Below are 19,587 nucleotides of genomic sequence, written 5' to 3'. Positions count from 1 at the left end.
TTGTAATTAAAGAGACCCCACCTCTCATGACTACTACAGCCATAAACCAATCAAGAAAACAAAAGTGAAATCTTGTGAGCTGCTATACCAACTATTTAGTGCCAACAAATTGTTAACCTATATGGATATTAGCAGATCACTTGCACCTTACACATACCCATACAAATGTGCCAATACTCTTCCATATCAAAAATTGTGCCGCGCTCCACTGAAAACAAGCAAAATATGTGTATATATATATATATATATATATATATATATATCTTTAAAAATCATACAAAACTTCCAAAAATTAACCCAATGTCGATATCACCATATACCTTCACCAGTTGTGCTCTCACCTCATATATATGACCAAACCGTTATATATATACATTTGCTTGTTTTCAGTGTTGCACGGCACAATTTTTGATATGTAACATCCACCATCAAGAACTGCTGCGTTTAGACGCAATTGCTTCAGCCTTATTTCCTGTCATCTTGGGCCTACCATGGTTACAGGCCCATAATCCACAAATTAACTGGAAGTCTTGAGGTCTGGAAGTCATTGTGTGAAGCCTTGAAAATTGAAATATCTTTTTCCTCAGCTTACCACCCACAGACTAACGGACAGACAGAACAGACAAATCAAACTCTAGACAGTATATTCGGTGCTTCATTTCATTTGTCCAAGATGAATGGGTATGACTGCTGCCGCTAGCAGGGTTTGCTTACAACAATTCCAGCCATTCAGCTACCAAGCAGTCCCCATTTTTTTGCCAACTATGAGTTTCACCCCACCTTCCTACCTGATCTTATCTTTGAATCCTCTGTTCCTGCCGCCTAAAGCACTTTGAGTTTTTTCACTCATAATAACATTGTTACAGGAAATGGTCACAAAAGCCCAGAAGGACAACAAGAAGGCTTTTGATAAAAAAAGGAGAGAACTGATCCTGCCGCCGGGAGACATGGTTTAGCTTGCCACAACCAACCTGAAGATGGCATGTCCATTGAGGAATTTGGCACCTAAGTTGTGGGATCATTTCTGGTAAGCCTAAAGATTAATGATGTTTTGTATGAACTAGCACTAACAGAATCCTTTAGAGTCCACCCAGTATTTCATGCATTGTTACTGAAACCTGCAGTACAAGATCCTTTTCCTGATTGGAGATTGAGGCCTCCTGAACCTGTAATTATTAATGGGGATGAGGAATTTGAGATTGAGGCTATCTTGGACTACAGAAAAAGAAGGGGTCAGATACAATATTTGATTAAATGGAAAGTGTATGGGCCAGAGGAATGTTCCTGGGAACCAGTACAAAATGTGCATGCTACGAACTTGATTTTTTCTCAGTCACCCACAGAAGAGGAATCAGTTGGGCATCCGGAGGCTGACCATAGGGAGGGGGCTATGTCAGGAAAGGCTTGCCCATGGTGCAGGTGAAGATTTGCTGCGCAGATGTGCATGGACTTAGGCATAGGCACGCGCATGCGCACCCACGCATTCATGCACATGCCTGTCACTAATGCTGATGCCAAAAGGGCTATTTAAACTGGCTGCAGTCTTGTCTCATTGTTGTTTGGTCTACAGCTTCTGAGTGTGTTGCAGATTCTTGTGCCTGACTTCTGACACTGAACAGGCTTGTTCCTGATCTTGTCTGCTACCTGCCCTGACCCCGGCTTTTCTTAATTACTCTTTTGCCTCCTGCTCCTGTCTGATGGAACCTCCGCTGCTGACCTGGCCTGTGACCTGATTACTCTGCCTCCTACCGTCTCTGCTTGATCCGCCAACTGCTACCTACCCGGCTCGTCTGACCTTGCATCCTTCATCCTGCTTCCTGCAGTTCATCAGTCCTATGCTAGGTTATCTGCCATCAGCCTGTCCTGCCTCACCTGCCTGCTGACTACTGCTGACACGCAGACTACTGGACTGATCACAGGCACACATACCTTGCCATGCTCCTGCAGCCGCTGTTCCACTACCAGTAGCTCTTGAGCCAGAGCTGTACGGGAGGCCTACCTCTTCACGTCAGACTCACTACCCAGGTATGTGACACATTGTCATGTTTTTACTGGTTTGTACATCTTATTTATGCTAATATCCCCAAGAGGGAAGTGTTCTGGGAGTATAAAGTATGTGTCTGGGTTTTATTTCTTTTCTTTTACCTCAACATCTTGTCTGTGTATGGTGCTTGGTGTAAAGAGCTGGTATTGGCTATTGGCCTGTTGAAAGGGTTTGGAGGGCAGGAGGTACTTTTTGGCAGAGGCACCCAGACAGGGTGCCAGGTGGTCCGACACAATCACCTACAAATTAACAAAATGCCCTGCAAGGTATAAAGGTTAGATCAATATATTTGGGGTTCAGAGGTGGGTAGATGAGAGAGAGGGCCTAATAGAACCAAGTGAAATTGGAGCAGATGGGTTTCATACATCCCTGGGCTATATACCAGATATAGTGCACTCTCAGGATACCTTCCATCACTGTTATGGACAGGACCTCATTAGGTCTTGGAATCATTACCTTATCACTATACAACCATCCATCTCTTTTTTTGAGCCTCATGGGTAGAAAATTCCAGTTGAATCAAAGCAAGTCATTAGATCTTGTCATGTTCATCCCCAATTCATTGTTGCTCCTTGACTGACTACACCCAAGGCCTTTCTTTAGCTATTGTCATCTCCTTCCCTTTGCAGTCACCTGCATAACCTCAGACAGGTGATCTTTAAAATGTGTGAGAAATATCTGGAGTCCACACAACTCCCATTTGCTGAACAGCAGATTTTTTTACTGGAATGTTCTTCCCTATCTGCACAAAAATTCATCTTTTTAGTTGTCGCAATTCAGATGGCAGATGTCTATTTCAAGCAAGGACAACAGGGGAAGACTAGGCCTGCAGTCCACTTAGTGTTTTGCAGAGTTGAGGCAAGGACAGTTTCTGACCCCCTAACCCTCAACCCCCCCCCAGAAGGAGCAATGCCAACAATGCCATACTTCCCTAGTGTGGGGGAACCTTAAAAAAACCTCCTTCCAGGTATAAGAAGAGTCTCCTCCTTGAACAGAGATTTGTCACCTGACCCTATGAGTGACCTATGTTAAATGCAAAGAGTGCAGGCCATGTAACAATTCATACATACAGTATCTGTGTGTGTGTGAGGGGCTGTCTGTGGTGTCAGTGCAGATCATGTGACACATTATACATATCAGTGTGTGGAAGGGGCTATTTATGGTGTCAGTGCTAGTCATGGGACACTTCATACATTGCAATGCGTAGGAGTGGCTGTCTGTAGCATTAATGCAGGGCATGTGATACGTCATACATATCTGTGTGTGGGAGGGACTATCTGTGGCATCAGTGCACATCATGTGACAATTCATACATATCTGTGTGTGGGAGGTTGTCCGTTGTGTCAGTGCAGGTAATGTGACACATGCACCCCACAGGACCTCTGGCTGAGGAAATATACCAGAAGGTCTCTCTGTGTAGGGAGGAATCACTCAGATCACTCTGATTGCAGTGGGAAGCTGTAGCTTTTCTGGGCCGGTGAGACTCATCTGATCAGAGGAAGCAGAAGGTTCTGTTATCTGCCCCAGAAATGGAGACTATATATAGCCTGCTATGCTCCCAGTAGAGAAGGCAGGATAATCAACTCTCCCAGCTTTTATATCAGGCACATTTCTGATTTCTCTCCCAGCTTGTTGGACACAGGCAGGGCTGCCATTATGGAGGATAAAACAATAACTGCCTTATCCCCAAAATTACAATAACTCATATTTTAGGACTAATGTTAGATATACACTAAGCTTAAATGGTGAGTGGTGACTTGGGGCAAAATGTGACAGGGAGGAGCATTGAAATGAGTATTGGGGGGCAGTATAATGATAGTATGTAGAGAATTATTGGGGCAATAAGAATATAATATGGGGGGCAGTATTGGGAGGCAATGTGGGGATGACCCAACATCTCTGATCACCAAACCTCCCTTACCTCAGGTCTGTCTGTACATGTCAGATTTAACTATTAAAACTGTGTTTCTGTCGCTCTAAGTTTTGTTTCCAAGCACCAAATTTTGCATTAGTAATCCTCAACAAGTAGAAATTAAAAAACGTAGTAAAAAAGCATTGTTTTATCCTGTGCTGTGGAATGGTTTGCTGCTCAATTCTACCTCATTAAGCAAAGGATCATTTAACAAACAGACACTGGCTGAAGAAGTCTCAAGAAACTTCAGAAAGTGTATTTAACATTTGTCCTCTAAAAAAGTGACCAAGAAGTGTGTAAATAAGTATCAGGCAGGGGCGTACTGACAACTCATGGGGCCCCCAGGCAATAGGAGATCATGTGGCCCCTGTATCCTTGCCAAAACTCAAAAAAGCCTATGAAAAAGGTACTGGGGCATCTTATGGGGCCCCCTACTGACCCCGGGCCCTCGGGCAGTGCCCGAGTTTCCAAATGGTCAGTCCGCCCCTGGTATCAGGTTCACAAAGAAACAACAACCAAATCAACCTTTGCTGCAGTCCAATGCAAATCTGTTGTTACATTTATTGATTTGAATTCCTTTAATAATAATGGAACAAGTTGTTTGCCAGGGAACAATTCGTAAAACAGTCACAAATGTTTGTTTTTCTCTCCAGAAAATGAAAGTGTGCTGGAATCTGCCATCCATCACCATGTCTAAATTTGCTTCATAATCTCACTATATGTGAGATTATGTCTATAACATGGTAAATCTAAAGTACCTGTAAAAGGTTTAGTCCAGAGTGGAGCTTCTGCTGGGGGTTGAGGCCTTAGCATAGTCAGGCAGGCCGGGCCAGCAGTAAATCTTGACAGCAAGGTACAAATTCAGAATCCAGAAGTGTGGTCGGAGGCAGGGTCATACACAGACTGGCAAAATAATCTACAATCTATGTAGAATCATCAGGCAAAGAGAGTAATCCAGAAATCTGGCTGAGGTCAACGTCCAGAAGTTCAGTAGCTCAGCAACAAATGGGCACAGTCCATAGGAAGTCCAACACTTTAAACTGATATGATTGTGGACTGATTGCAGCTAGAAGACAGGTGGGGCTAGAGAGTACTAGGAGCAGAGGTACTATACAAGATGTATACTGCAAGACTCAGGTTCCCCAGTTGCAGAGCGAAGAGAGCCGCAGCCCAAAGACAGAAGGACCCAAGACCCAAGGACCTCCTGCTCTCTAGCTCCCTTGTCACCTCCTCCCATACTCGCCTGGACTTCTTCTGAGTCTCTCGCATCCTATGGAATTCCCTACCCCAATCTGCCCGACTATCTCCTACTCTGTCCACTTTTAGGAGATCCCTGAAAACCCTTCTCTTCTTGGAAACCTATTCCGCCTCCACCTAACAACCAGATTTTCTCTTTCTCCATCAGCTCATCTCCCACATTATCTTTTGTATCACTTGACTCTCCCTCATAGATTGTAAGCTCTAATGAGCAAGGCCCTCTGATTTCTCCCATGTTGAATTGTATTGCATCTTTACCGTCTTCCCTCATGTTGTAAAGCGCTGTGAAAAGTGTTGGCGCTATATAAATCTTGTAGAATATTAATGCTTCCTGTTGGCTGCATTGGGTTGCCTTTTATTATACTCCAGAGCCAAAAGTGAAACTCACACAGTTTCCCTATATTGGTCCTTAAGTGTTCTTGCATGGCAAGACCACTTACTGTTATCTCACATATATATTCTTATTATTATAGCCAAATTTACCACCCTAACTCCTCCCACAGTTTTTACACTACATAGACAGTAATATACCGAAACGTGCGGATTGTTCCCGATTGGTGTGCTATTACTTTGTGGAACATTTCGCCGAATGCTTCACGAAATATCGGCGTTTTTGTGGTGAAATTGGTCCCATAGGAATGAATGGCGGAATGTTCAAAACTAGAGTGGGAGCTGACAAAAGCTAGTTACTCCGCCTACTCCAGTTGTAGACTACTGGTGGAGGCAAGAACACTTCACACAATTTCCCCCGAAATTGTAGCTTTTCTAGTTGTATCTACAGTTTAGAACAGAGAATTTGACAACCCCAGAATTGCATCAGATGTAAAGATTGTCTGATTTTCAGATCTGCAGAGGAGTGAAGATTGTCAGACTGGGTAAGTACAAAGGGTAAGTATAAAGTCTGTCCTTTTACAAGCAATTTGTGTTTTCATTAGTTTTGGTCAGTGGCAGGGTCTCTATAATATAATTACGTATGCAATTAATATGTTCAACTTCCTTGGTTACTTTATTTTGAGTAATAGGCAGAGTCTCATAGAGAAAAAGGCCAGTCCTGTATTTGAGCACCCACGCAAATTTGCTAAGTTGAGTGAAGATTTGTGGGTGGAAAACCTAGAGGTGGCAGCCCTGGATGTCACTGCTACCCATAACAGCTGGGAGGGCAGTCTATCTAGTAGAAGTGGTGGTGGTAATTCAGAAAGGCCTAGACAGTTGGTGCTATTAGGGGATTTAGTCTGTACTAAAGTTATAGCGTCCACAAACTATGAAATATATTTGAAAAATGATCAGTCCTGATGTACTGACAGACGATCTCATTTCTTGAGGCCCTTAAAATGCCAGTACAGTACAAGTACCCCCAAAATTAAAATTTTGGAAAGTAGACAGTCTGAGGTATTTAGTAAGAAGCATAGCAAGTTTTTTTTGAAGTTGTAATTTTTTTGTCACAATTTTGTTTTTGTTTTTTGGAAAAAAAAATTTCTTTCACATTTTTTTTTACATATCGTCACCGTACAGCATCATATGACTGGTGTGGTGGTGATTAGGGACACTGACTGGTGACAGCGTGTTAAAATTTTTTTACAAATTTTACACGAAATAGAAAGGGCTAGAAGGCCCGGGACAATTGTAAAAATGGGATAACTACCCTGAAATTGACTGGAGTAATGGCACTGCTGGAACAATAAAAGGGTGGAACTGTATAAAGTTGTTACAAGACAGTTACATGGTACAGTGTATAGAGGCTCTGACTAGAAATGATGCTCTGCTGGATCTGTTAATCTCAAACAATGCTGAGCTTTTTACAAACGTATGTACAAAAGAAAATCTGGGTAGTGGTGACCATAATATGATTTCATTTACTATGTAAACAACAAGCACATACTGAAAAAAATGAAAACTATTTACTTTAAGAGAAAAATTTCCAATGCTGAGGGCTGCCCTGCAAGACAGCCTGGCCATACACTATTATTTTTTTCCTTCAGCCAGCGAGTTTCCTCCATTCAGACAAAAAGAGGTGGATGGAGGAATCCCCTTGCTGAGACATTGTATTCTGATAGCAGAACCCTCTACTGCCACAATACACTGATCACAGGTTGCACCTGATTGCCTGCAGCCGCTGATTGCCAAAAGTTTTCCAGTCTGTCACTTCAACAGAAGTCGATTAAATGATTGTCGACCATTTGAATATTGTTGTCAAAGACTTGAGAACACAAATGGAAATGTTTCAGATCAATAATTTGCAAACTTGCTGCAAAATCTATTTCCGTGGGTAATAAGTTTAACTAATTAGCAATTATACTATGGTGGGGGCGGCACGGGCAGGCACAATCACGTACATGTAAGTCATTGTGCCTGCTCTGGTTTAGAAGTGTGCAGCACGCCCCCTTGGGTGTGCAGCACGCTCCTCCTGTGACAGTTACTGGTAATCGGTAACTGGGTGTCATGTGATTGCTATGATTGATCATAGCAATCACATGATACTAATGTAAACAACCTGTCATGAATGTCTTTTCATTCATGAGCAACTTTCTTACTGCAGTGATCTGTGATTGGCCCAAAGCAGTCACATGGTACCTGGCTACCTGTACCATGTGATTAACTTAGCCAATCACAACCAAAAGCAAGCTGTTTATTATTGGTTAACCCATTCATGGCAGCTAAAACTATTGCTTATACAGTGATATTCTCTGTATAAGCAATAACAACGCTTGATAACCCCCCCCCCCCCACTCCCAGCGTGGTACAGTGTCACTAGGGCAGTGTTTCTCAACTCCAGTCCTCATGGACCCCCAACAGGTCATGTTTTCAGGATTTCCCTCAGATGAAACAGCTGTGGTAATTACTAAGGCAGTGAAACTGATCAAATCACCCAAATCATCAAAATAATGGAAATCCTGACATGACCTGTTGGGGGTCCATGAGGACTGGAATTGAGAAACACTGCACTAGGGTGACACTGAGCTGCGCTGATGATGGTATGTACAAAAAACCCAAAATAGTAAAAAAAAAAGGAAAACAAATAGTAAAAAAAGAAAAGAGTTATAAGAACTTGAATGAAAAATAAATAAATATATATAAATATATATATATATATATATATATATACATTATATATATTAACATACTGTCACCAGTCAGGATATCTGATCATCTCCACACCAGTCGTATGATGATGCTGTACTGCACTGAAGACAGTATGTAAAAAAGTGTAAAGAAAAAAAGCAAGTTTTCTTAAATTTCTTCATTTTCCGAAAAATTGTGACAAAAAATTACAAATTAAAAAAACTTGCCATGCCTCTTACTAAATACTTCAGAGTGTCTACTTCCAAAAAGTGCTCATCTGGGGGGGATTTGTACTGTCCTGCCAATTTAGGGTTTCAAGAAATGAGGCCTTCAGTACATCAGGATTGATCAATTTTCAAATATATATACCATAGTTTATAGACACAAACCAATTAATATACATTTATTTGGGATCTTTGTTTACCAAAAAACGTAGTGGAATACATTTTGGCCTAGATATAGGAAGAAATTTGATTTTATTGGATTTGGTTTATAAAAGAAAGCAGAAAATATTGTGTTTTTTTTTTTTTTTAAATGTCAGTCTTTTTTTAATTTATGCTGCAAAAAATAAAAACCCAGTAGTGATCAAATACCCCCAAAAGAAAGCTCTATGTGTGAAAAAAAATTATATAAATTTCATTTGGGTGCAATGTTGCATGACGACGCATTTGCCAGTTAAAGTAGCACAGTGCTGAATAGCGAAAAAAAATGGCCTGGTCATGAATGGGGTAATACCTTCCAGAGCTCAAGTGGTTAAACAGCTAAAAAGTGCTTTTAAAATATAAAATAAATGAAAGAATGCTTTCTTCATTCGAAAACCACAAAGAATATAACAAATTATGTAATAAGAAAATTAGGATCACAAAAATTAACAAACTCAGAGGGACAAAGAGATGGCACATATACTAAAATCCTTCTTCAGCTCTGTGTATACACAGGAAAATGGGGAAGCTCAAGTCAGTAGTGGAGATGTAGTTAGTAGCACAGCCAGATAGCTTAACACCCGCAAGGCCTCAAATTGTTGGGATCTGTTTTTTCAAAGTCATTGTTTAATGACCAAATGCATTACCAAGTAATTACAAACCTGTGTGCTTATCTTCTATAGTTGGGAAGATACTTGACTGTTTAATAAAGGACCACATAGATTAATTCTTGCTATAAAACAGTATTATAAGCGATAGCATAAATTCACAAAAGACAGAAATTGTCAAATAAATCTTCTTTCTTTTTATGAGATCGTAAGCAAAAACCCAGACAAAGGAGTGGCTATGCATAGAGTATAGTTGGACTTTGCAAAAGTGTTTCGCACAGTTCCCTGCACAAGGCTAATGTGTAAATTAAAGCGAAGTTCCACTCAAAAGTAGAAGCTCTGCTTGTTTGCCTCCTCCCCTCCTCCATTGCCATATTTGACACCTTTTGGGGGGGAGCGGGTACCTATCAAAATCGGCAAAATGAGCAGGAAATTCTGCTCCCTCCTTCCTCCCGCAGTCTCCTAGGAACCTTCTCAGGTCCCAGATGACTGCCAGACCAATCAGAATGCGCAGCAAGACTCGCAAGCTGTCACAGCCTGGTTCCCACATTTGAGATGCCGGTGCCTTGCAGAGAAGAGCGAGAGAAGAGACTTTGTGGGTGAGCACATCTCTGGACCCTGGGACAGGTGAGTGTGTGTTTGGTAAAAATTAGCAGCTACAGTTTTTGTGGCTGCTGACTTTTAGAAAAACACAAAAACAGCTGGAACTCCACTTTAAGATCTACAGGCTTGGAAAATTCAGTCTGTAAATGGACAGAAAATGAGCTTAAAGACCGTATTCAGAAAGTAGTGATTAATAGTTCATACTCTGTATGGAGTAAGGTTATTAGTGATGTACCCCAAGGTTTAGTGTTGTGACCCTTACCTTCTAACCTATTTATAAATGAGATAGATTTTGGGATTAAAAGTACCATTTCAGTGTTCGAAGATGACACCAAGCTATGTAATAGAATAAAGTTCTTACAAGATGTTTCCAGCTTGCAAGCAGACTTTAAAGCACTATTTGATTTGACAACTATGTGCCTAATTTTCTTTTGTTGATAAATGGAAAGTTATTTACTTGGAGGCTAAAACATGCATGCATCATCCATTTTAGGAGGGGGAGCCAATGGTTGAGAAGTATCTCGGTGTTCTGGTATGTACAGTGCCTTGAAAATGTATTCATACTCCTTGAAATTTTCAACATTTTTGTCATGTTACAACCCAAAACGTAAATGTATTTTATTGGGATTTTTTGTGATAGACCAACACAAAGTGGCACATAATTGTGAAGTGGAATGAACATGATAAATGTTTTTCAAAATTGTTTACAAATATCTGAAAAGTGTGGCATGCATTTGTATTAACAAAAATGGAACCAAGCCTTCAGAAGTCACCTAATTAGTAGATAGAGTCCACCTGTGTGTAATTTAATCTCAGTATAAATACAGCTGTTCTGTGAAGCCCTCAGAGGTTTGTTTGACAACATTAGTGAACAAACAGCATCATGAAGGCCAAGGAACACACCAGACGGGTTAGGGATAACGTTGTGGCAAAGTTCAAAGCAGGGTTAGGTTATAAAAAGAAAAATATCCCGAGCTTTGAACATCTCTCGGAGCACTGTTCAATTCATCATCTGAAAATGGAAAGAGCATGGCACAACTGAAAACCTACCAAGACATGGGCGTCCACCTAAACTGACAGGCAAAGCAAGAAGAGCATTAATCAGAGAAGCAGCCAAGAGACCCATGGTAACTCTGGAGGAGCTGCAGAGATCCACAGCTCAGGTGGTAGAGTCTGTCCACAAGACCACTATTGGTAATGCACTGCACAAATCTGGCCTTTATGGAAGAGTGGCAAGAAGAAAGCCATAAGAAGTCCCATTTGCAGTTTGAAGCCATGTGGGGGACACAGCAAACATAAGGAAGAAGGTGCTCTGGTCAGATGACACCAAAATTGAGGCCTAAAATCAAAACGCTGCACATCACCCTGAACACACCTCCCTCACTGTGAAACATGGTGGTGGCAGCATCATGCTGTGGGGATGCTTCTCTTCAGCAGGGACAGGGAAGCTGGTCAAAGTTCATGGGAAGATGGATGGAGCTAAATACAGAGCAATCTTAGAAGAAAACCTGTTAGAGTCTGCAAAAGACTTGAGACTGGGGCAGAGGTTCACCTTCCAGCACTACTACGACCCTAAACATCCAGCCAGAGCTACAATGGAATGGTTTAGATCAACGAATCTTCATGTGTTAGAATGGCCCAGTCAAAGTCCAGACCTAAATCCAATTGAGAATCTGTGGCAAGAGTTGAAAATGACTGTTTACAGACACTCTCCATCCAATCTGACAGAGCTTGAGCTATTTTGCAGAGAAGAATGGGCAAAAAATTTCACTCTAGATGTGCAAAGCTGGTAGAGACATCCCCAAAAAGACATGCAGCTGTAATTGCAGCGAAAGTTAGTTCTACAAAGTATTGACAGAGGGGGCTAAATACAAATGCACGCCACACTTTTCAGATATTCATTTCTAAAAAGTTTGAAAAGCATTTATCATTTTCCTTCCACTTCATAATTATGTGCCACCTTGTGTTGGTCTATCACATAAAATCCCAATAAAATACATTAATGTTTTTGGTTGTAACATGACAAAATCTGGAAAATTTCAAGGGGTATGAATACTTTTTCAAGGCACTGTAGATGATAGACTTAATATTAGCATGTAATGCCAAGCTGCGGTTTGTAAAACAAGGAAAATCATTTTTTGTAGTAACAAAGGTACAGATTCCAGATAAAATAGCATAATATTCCCTCTGCATAAAGTATTAGTAAGACCTCATTTGGAGTATTCAGTTAAGTTCAGTTTTGGACCCCAGTTCATAAAAGGTATGCTAGGGAACTTCATAGAGTTCAGAGAAGTGCAACTGAACTGATAAGAGGCATGGAGGACATCAGCTATAAGACAAGATTAGCTGAACTGAATTTAAATTCCTCTTGAGAAGATGCGATTAAAGGGGATATGATTAGAGATGAGCGAAGTATTCAAAAATTCGATTCGACTGATTCGGCGAATTCGTGGAAAAATTTCGATTCGAGTCGAATATATTCGTTGTGAATTTAACTTAAAAAAGGGTGTTTCTAGGCTTCAGAGATACTTAATATTAGTGCTGAACACTGTACCTTTAATTTAAATGCCCTTGGAGTCTGCTGGGGAAGAGAAATAATACTGTCAGGCAGTATGACATGCAGATGAGTGCCGTCGATCTTAGAATCACCGCACACTTCACTCATTTGGCCAGTCACGGGGCCAAAACCAGAGTGTGGAGCCACAGTGTGGCGGTGGAGGCAGCAGCAATGGGAGGCCATACAGCACCCTATGACAAAAATGGAAACCACCAGCAGTGTGAGGAGACCTGAAAGTGGCACATGGCAGAGTGTGGCGATAGAGACAGCAGCAATGGGAGGCCGTACAGGGACCCATGACACACTCTGGACCTGGCAGCAGCATGAGGAGGCGGTACAGGGGCCCATGGCAGATTACGGGCCTGGCAGCAGCATGAGGAGTCGGTACGGGGGCCCATGGCAGATTACAGGCCTGGCAGCAGCAATGGGAGGCCGTACAGGGACCCATGACACAATCTGGACCTGGCAGCAGCATGGGGAGGCGGTACAGGGGCCCATGACAGATTACGGGCCTGGCAGCAGCATTTGGAGTCGGTACGGGGGCCCATGACACACTCTGGACCTGGCAGCAGCATGAGGAGGCGGTACAGGGGCGCATGACAGATTACGAGCCTGGCAGCAGCAACTTGGACAGGAGGACGTTCAGTTTCTGCACCGTCTGGTGCGTGCTCGCAAACTGTTGTCTCTTGGAAACGGATTCCAAGAAAGACTGCTGACGGAATCCGTGAAGAGGAGTAGCAGGAGAAGGAGCATCTGAACGAGCGGAATATGCCAACAAGCAACAACAGGGGCCCATGACAGATTACGGGCCTGGCAGCAGCATGAGGAGTCGGTACGGGGGCCCATGGCAGATTAGGGGCCTGGCAGCAGCTATGGGAGGCCCGTAATCTGCCAACACCCTATGACAAAAAATGGAACCCACCAGCAGTGTGAGGAGACCTGAAAGTGGCACATGGCAGAGTGTGGCGATGGAGACAGCAGCAATGGGAGGCCGTACAGGGACCCATGACAGACTCTGGACCTGGCAGCAGCATGAGGAGGCGGTATAGGGGCCCATGGCAGATTAGGGGCCTGGCAGCAGCTATGGGAGGCCCGTAATCTGCCAGCACCCTATGACAAAAAATGGAATACACCAGCAGTGTGAGGAGACCTGAAAGTGGCACATGGCAGAGTGTGGTGATGGAGACAGCAGCAATGGGAGGCCGTACAGGGACCCATGAGAGACTCTGGACTTGGCAGCAGCATGAGGAGGCGGTATAGGGGCCCATGGCAGATTAGGGGCCTGGCAGCAGCTATGGGAGGCCCGTAATCTGCCAGCACCCTATGACAAAAAATGGAACACACCAGCAGTGTGAGGAGACCTGAAAGTGGCACATGTTTGGGGCATGATTCATGGCGGATTTAGTCAGTTGTGTCAGGAACTGGTGGTTTGAAATCCAGACTAATCCACGCCTGATTCATTTTCACAAACGTCAGTCTCTCCACACTTTGGGTGGACAGTCGTGTCCTCCGCGGAGTTGCAATACCCCCTGCCGCACTAAACACGCGCTCCGATGCCACGCTACTGGCCGGGCATGACAGCCTTTCAAGGGCAAATTCAGCTAGTTGGGGCCAAAGGTCAAGTTTCGTTGCCCAGTAGTCAAGGGGATTGTCTACCTCGGTTGGCAGGGTGCTGTCCAAGTAGGCCTAAGCCTGTTGTTTGAGGTCCTGCTCCAGGTCCACCTGATGCTGCTGCTGCTGCTGCTGCTGCGGCTGGTTAGTAGTTTCCTCACTGCGCTGGTGAAGAAAGCTACTCATCATCGACTGCAGACTGAGGCAGCCGCTGCTGGTGGAGCTGCCACTGCTCCTACCACCCCACCCCTCCCCTGCTGCCATGGCAGCGGAACGCGAGCGCACAGGGCCCACAGTGTCTGAGGATGGACGTTGGCGCAGACAGGCAGAGACCAGCTGACTACATAGGTGGTTTTTATAGTACGTTATTTTGGCCTCCCTCTCAGCAGGTGTGAAAAAGGCCACCATTTTTGAACGGTAGCGAGGGTCCAACAAGGTGGACAGCCAAAAGTCATCCCTCTGTCTGATGGTTATTATTCGGCTGTCGCTACGCAAGCAAGCGAGCATGCTATGGGCCATTTGTGCCAAGGAATGCGAGGGACTCCCTGCCTCCATCTCCACAGCATACTGCCACGGTGCGTCTGGGTCCTCTGTCTCCTCCTCCTCCTCCTCTACCAGATGCTCCTGCTCCTCCACTCCTGTCCGCTGAGTGGAAAAACCACCCATTTCACTCAATAATTCCTGAGCACCAATGTCCTCCTCTACCTCCTCCTCTTCTTCCTGTCCTGCCCCCACAGGGGTCATGTGGCGTTGAGATCTGTGCGCCACGTCTACCGCACCCTGACCAGCCATTGTTAACAGCATTTGTTCCAGGACGTGCAACAGAGGAATGACGTCGTTCATCCCATAGTCCTGGCGACTCACGAATAGCGTGGCCTCCTCAAAGGGCCTGAGCAAGCGCAGGTGTCACGCATGAGCTGCCAATGGCTGACATCTAAGTTACACAGGGAGTACCTTTATCCGCTTTTAACATCAGGAAATCGGTGATGGCCTTTCGCTGTTCGTAAAGGCGGTCTAACATATGTAGGGTTGAATTCCACCTTGTTGCAACGTCACAGCATGAGGAGTCGGTACGGGGGCCCATGGCAGATTACGTGCCTGGCAGCAGCAATGGGAGGCCCGTAATCTGCCAGCACCCTATGTCAAAAAATTCTACACACCAGCAGTGTGAGGAGACCTGAAAGTGGCACATGGCAGAGTGTGGCGATGGAGACAGCAGCAATGGGAGGCCGTACAGGGAACCATGAGAGACTCTGGACCTGGCAGCAGCATGAGGAGGCGGTATATAGGGGCCTATGGCAGATTAGGGGCCTGGCAGCAGCTATAGGAGGCCCGTAATCTGCCAGCACCCTATGTCAAAAAATTCTACACACCAGCAGTGTGAGGAGACCTGAAAGTGGCACATGGCAGAGTGTGGCGATGGAGACAGCAGCAATGGGAGGCCGTACAGGGACCCATGAGAGACTCTGGACCTGGCAGCAGCATGAGGAGGCGGTATATAGGGGCCTATGGCAGATTAGGGGCCTGGCAGCAGCTATGGGAGGCCCGTAATCTGCCAGCACCCTATGTCAAAAAATTCTACACACCAGCAGTGTGAGGAGACCTGAAAGTGGCACATGGCAGAGTGTGGCGATGGAGACAGCAGCAATGGGAGGCCGTACAGGGACCCATGAGAGACTCTGGACCTGGCAGCAGCATGAGGAGGCGGTATATAGGGGCCTATGGCAGATTAGGGGCCTGGCAGCAGCTATAGGAGGCCCATAATCTGCCAGCAACCTATGTCAAAAAATTCAACACACCAGCAGTGTGAGGAGACCTGAAAGTGGCACATGGCATGAGACACTGTGGACCTGGCAGCAGCATGAGGAGGCGGTATATAGGGGCCCATGGCAGATTAGGGGCCTGGCAGCAGCTATGGGAGGCCCGTAATCTGCCAGCACCCTATGTCAAAAAATTCTACACACCAGCAGTGTGAGGAGACCTGAAAGTGGCACATGGCAGAGTGTGGCGATGGAGACAGCAGCAATGGGAGGCCGTACAGGGACCCATGAGAGACTCTGGACCTGGCAGCAGCATGAGGAGGCGGTATATAGGGGCCTATGGCAGATTAGGGGCCTGGCAGCAGCTATAGGAGGCCCATAATCTGCCAGCACCCTATGTCAAAAAATTCAACACACCAGCAGTGTGAGGAGACCTGAAAGTGGCACATGGCATGAGACACTGTGGACCTGGCAGCAGCATGAGGAGGCGGTATATAGGGGCCCATGGCAGATTAGGGGCCTGGCAGCAGCTATGGGAGGCCCGTAATCTGCCAGCACCCTATGTCAAAAAATTCAACACACCAGCAGTGTGTGAGGAGACCTGAAAGTGGCACATGGCATGAGACACTGTGGACCTGGCAGCAGCATGAGGAGGCGGTATATAGGGGCCCATGGCAGATTAGGGGCCTGGCAGCAGCTATGGGAGGCCCGTAATCTGCCAGCACCCTATGTCAAAAAATTCTACACACCAGCAGTGTGTGAGGAGACCTGAAAGTGGCACATGGCAGAGTGTGGCGATGGAGACAGCAGCAATGGGAGGCCGTACAGGGACCCATGAGAGACTCTGGACCTGGCAGCAGCATGAGGAGGCGGTATATAGGGGCCCCTGGCAGATTAGGGGCCTGGCAGCAGCTATGGGAGGCCCGTAATCTGCCAGCACCCTATGTCAAAAAATTCAACACACCAGCAGTGTGTGAGGAGACCTGAAAGTGGCACATGGCAGAGTGTGGCGATGGAGACAGCAGCAATGGGAGGCCGTACAGGGACCCATGACAGACTCTGGACCTGGCAGCAGCATGAGGAGGCGGTATATAGGGGCCTATGGCAGATTAGGGGCCTGGCAGCAGCTATGGGAGGCCCGTAATCTGCCAGCACCCTATGTCAAAAAATTCTACACACCAGCAGTGTGAGGAGACCTGAAAGTGGCACATGGCAGAGTGTGGCGATGGAGACAGCAGCAATGGGAGGCCGTACAGGGACCCATGAGAGACTCTGGACCTGGCAGCAGCATGAGGAGGCGGTATATAGGGGCCTATGGCAGATTAGGGGCCTGGCAGCAGCTATGGGAGGCCCGTAATCTGCCAGCACCCTATGTCAAAAAATTCTACACACCAGCAGTGTGTGAGGAGACCTGAAAGTGGCACATGGCAGAGTGTGGCGATGGAGACAGCAGCAATGGGAGGCCGTACAGGGAACCATGAGAGACTCTGGACCTGGCAGCAGCATGAGGAGGCGGTATATAGGGGCCTATGGCAGATTAGGGGCCTGGCAGCAGCTATGGGAGGCCCGTAATCTGCCAGCACCCTATGTCAAAAAATTCTACACACCAGCAGTGTGAGGAGACCTGAAAGTGGCACATGGCAGAGTGTGGCGATGGAGACAGCAGCAATGGGAGGCCGTACAGGGACCCATGAGAGACTCTGGACCTGGCAGCAGCATGAGGAGGCGGTATATAGGGGCCTATGGCAGATTAGGGGCCTGGCAGCAGCTATGGGAGGCCCGTAATCTGCCAGCACCCTATGTCAAAAAATTCTACACACCAGCAGTGTGAGGAGACCTGAAAGTGGCACATGGCAGAGTGTGGCGATGGAGACAGCAGCAATGGGAGGCCGTACAGGGACCCATGAGAGACTCTGGACCTGGCAGCAGCATGAGGAGGCGGTATATAGGGGCCTATGGCAGATTAGGGGCCTGGCAGCAGCTATAGGAGGCCCATAATCTGCCAGCACCCTATGTCAAAAAATTCAACACACCAGCAGTGTGAGGAGACCTGAAAGTGGCACATGGCATGAGACACTGTGGACCTGGCAGCAGCATGAGGAGGCGGTATATAGGGGCCCATGGCAGATTAGGGGCCTGGCAGCAGCTATGGGAGGCCCGTAATCTGCCAGCACCCTATATCAAAAAATTCTACACACCAGCAGTGTGAGGAGACCTGAAAGTGGCACATGGCAGAGTGTGGCGATGGAGACAGCAGCAATGGGAGGCCGTACAGGGACCCATGAGAGACTCTGGACCTGGCAGCAGCATGAGGAGGCGGTATATAGGGGCCTATGGCAGATTAGGGGCCTGGCAGCAGCTATAGGAGGCCCATAATCTGCCAGCACCCTATGTCAAAAAATTCAACACACCAGCAGTGTGAGGAGACCTGAAAGTGGCACATGGCATGAGACACTGTGGACCTGGCAGCAGCATGAGGAGGCGGTATATAGGGGCCCATGGCAGATTAGGGGCCTGGCAGCAGCTATGGGAGGCCCGTAATCTGCCAGCACCCTATGTCAAAAAATTCAACACACCAGCAGTGTGTGAGGAGACCTGAAAGTGGCACATGGCAGAGTGTGGCGATGGAGACAGCAGCAATGGGAGGCCGTACAGGGACCCATGACAGACTCTGGACCTGGCAGCAGCATGAGGAGGCGGTATATAGGGGCCTATGGCAGATTAGGGGCCTGGCAGCAGCTATGGGAGGCCCGTAATCTGCCAGCACCCTATGTCAAAAAATTCTACACACCAGCAGTGTGAGGAGACCTGAAAGTGGCACATGGCAGAGTGTGGCGATGGAGACAGCAGCAATGGGAGGCCGTACAGGGACCCATGAGAGACTCTGGACCTGGCAGCAGCATGAGGAGGCGGTATATAGGGGCCTATGGCAGATTAGGGGCCTGGCAGCAGCTATGGGAGGCCTGTAATCTGCCAGCACCCTATGTCAAAAAATTCTACACACCAGCAGTGTGTGAGGAGACCTGAAAGTGGCACATGGCAGAGTGTGGCGATGGAGACAGCAGCAATGGGAGGCCGTACAGGGAACCATGAGAGACTCTGGACCTGGCAGCAGCATGAGGAGGCGGTATATAGGGGCCTATGGCAGATTAGGGGCCTGGCAGCAGCTATGGGAGGCCCGTAATCTGCCAGCACCCTATGTCAAAAAATTCAACACACCAGCAGTGTGTGAGGAGACCTGAAAGTGGCACATGGCATGAGACACTGTGGACCTGGCAGCAGCATGAGGAGGCGGTATATAGGGGCCCATGGCAGATTAGGGGCCTGGCAGCAGCTATGGGAGGCCCGTAATCTGCCAGCACCCTATGTCAAAAAATTCTACACACCAGCAGTGTGTGAGGAGACCTGAAAGTGGCACATGGCAGAGTGTGGCGATGGAGACAGCAGCAATGGGAGGCCGTACAGGGACCCATGAGAGACTCTGGACCTGGCAGCAGCATGAGGAGGCGGTATATAGGGGCCTATGGCAGATTAGGGGCCTGGCAGCAGCAATGGGAGGCCCGTAATCTGCCAACACCCTATGTCAAAAAATTCTACACACCAGCAGTGTGTGAGGAGACCTGAAAGTGGCACATGGCAGAGTGTGGCTATGGAGACAGCAGCAATGGGAGGCCGTACAGGGACCCATGAGAGACTCTGGACCTGGCAGCAGCATGAGGAGGCGGTATATAGGGGCCTATGGCAGATTAGGGG

This window comes from Staurois parvus, unplaced genomic scaffold (assembly GCF_062004578.1).
Source record: "Staurois parvus isolate SC_StPar_1 unplaced genomic scaffold, SC_StPar_1.0 ptg000458l, whole genome shotgun sequence".
NCBI lineage: Eukaryota > Metazoa > Chordata > Amphibia > Anura > Ranidae > Staurois > Staurois parvus.
Note: the sequence above shows the minus strand (reverse complement) of the source record.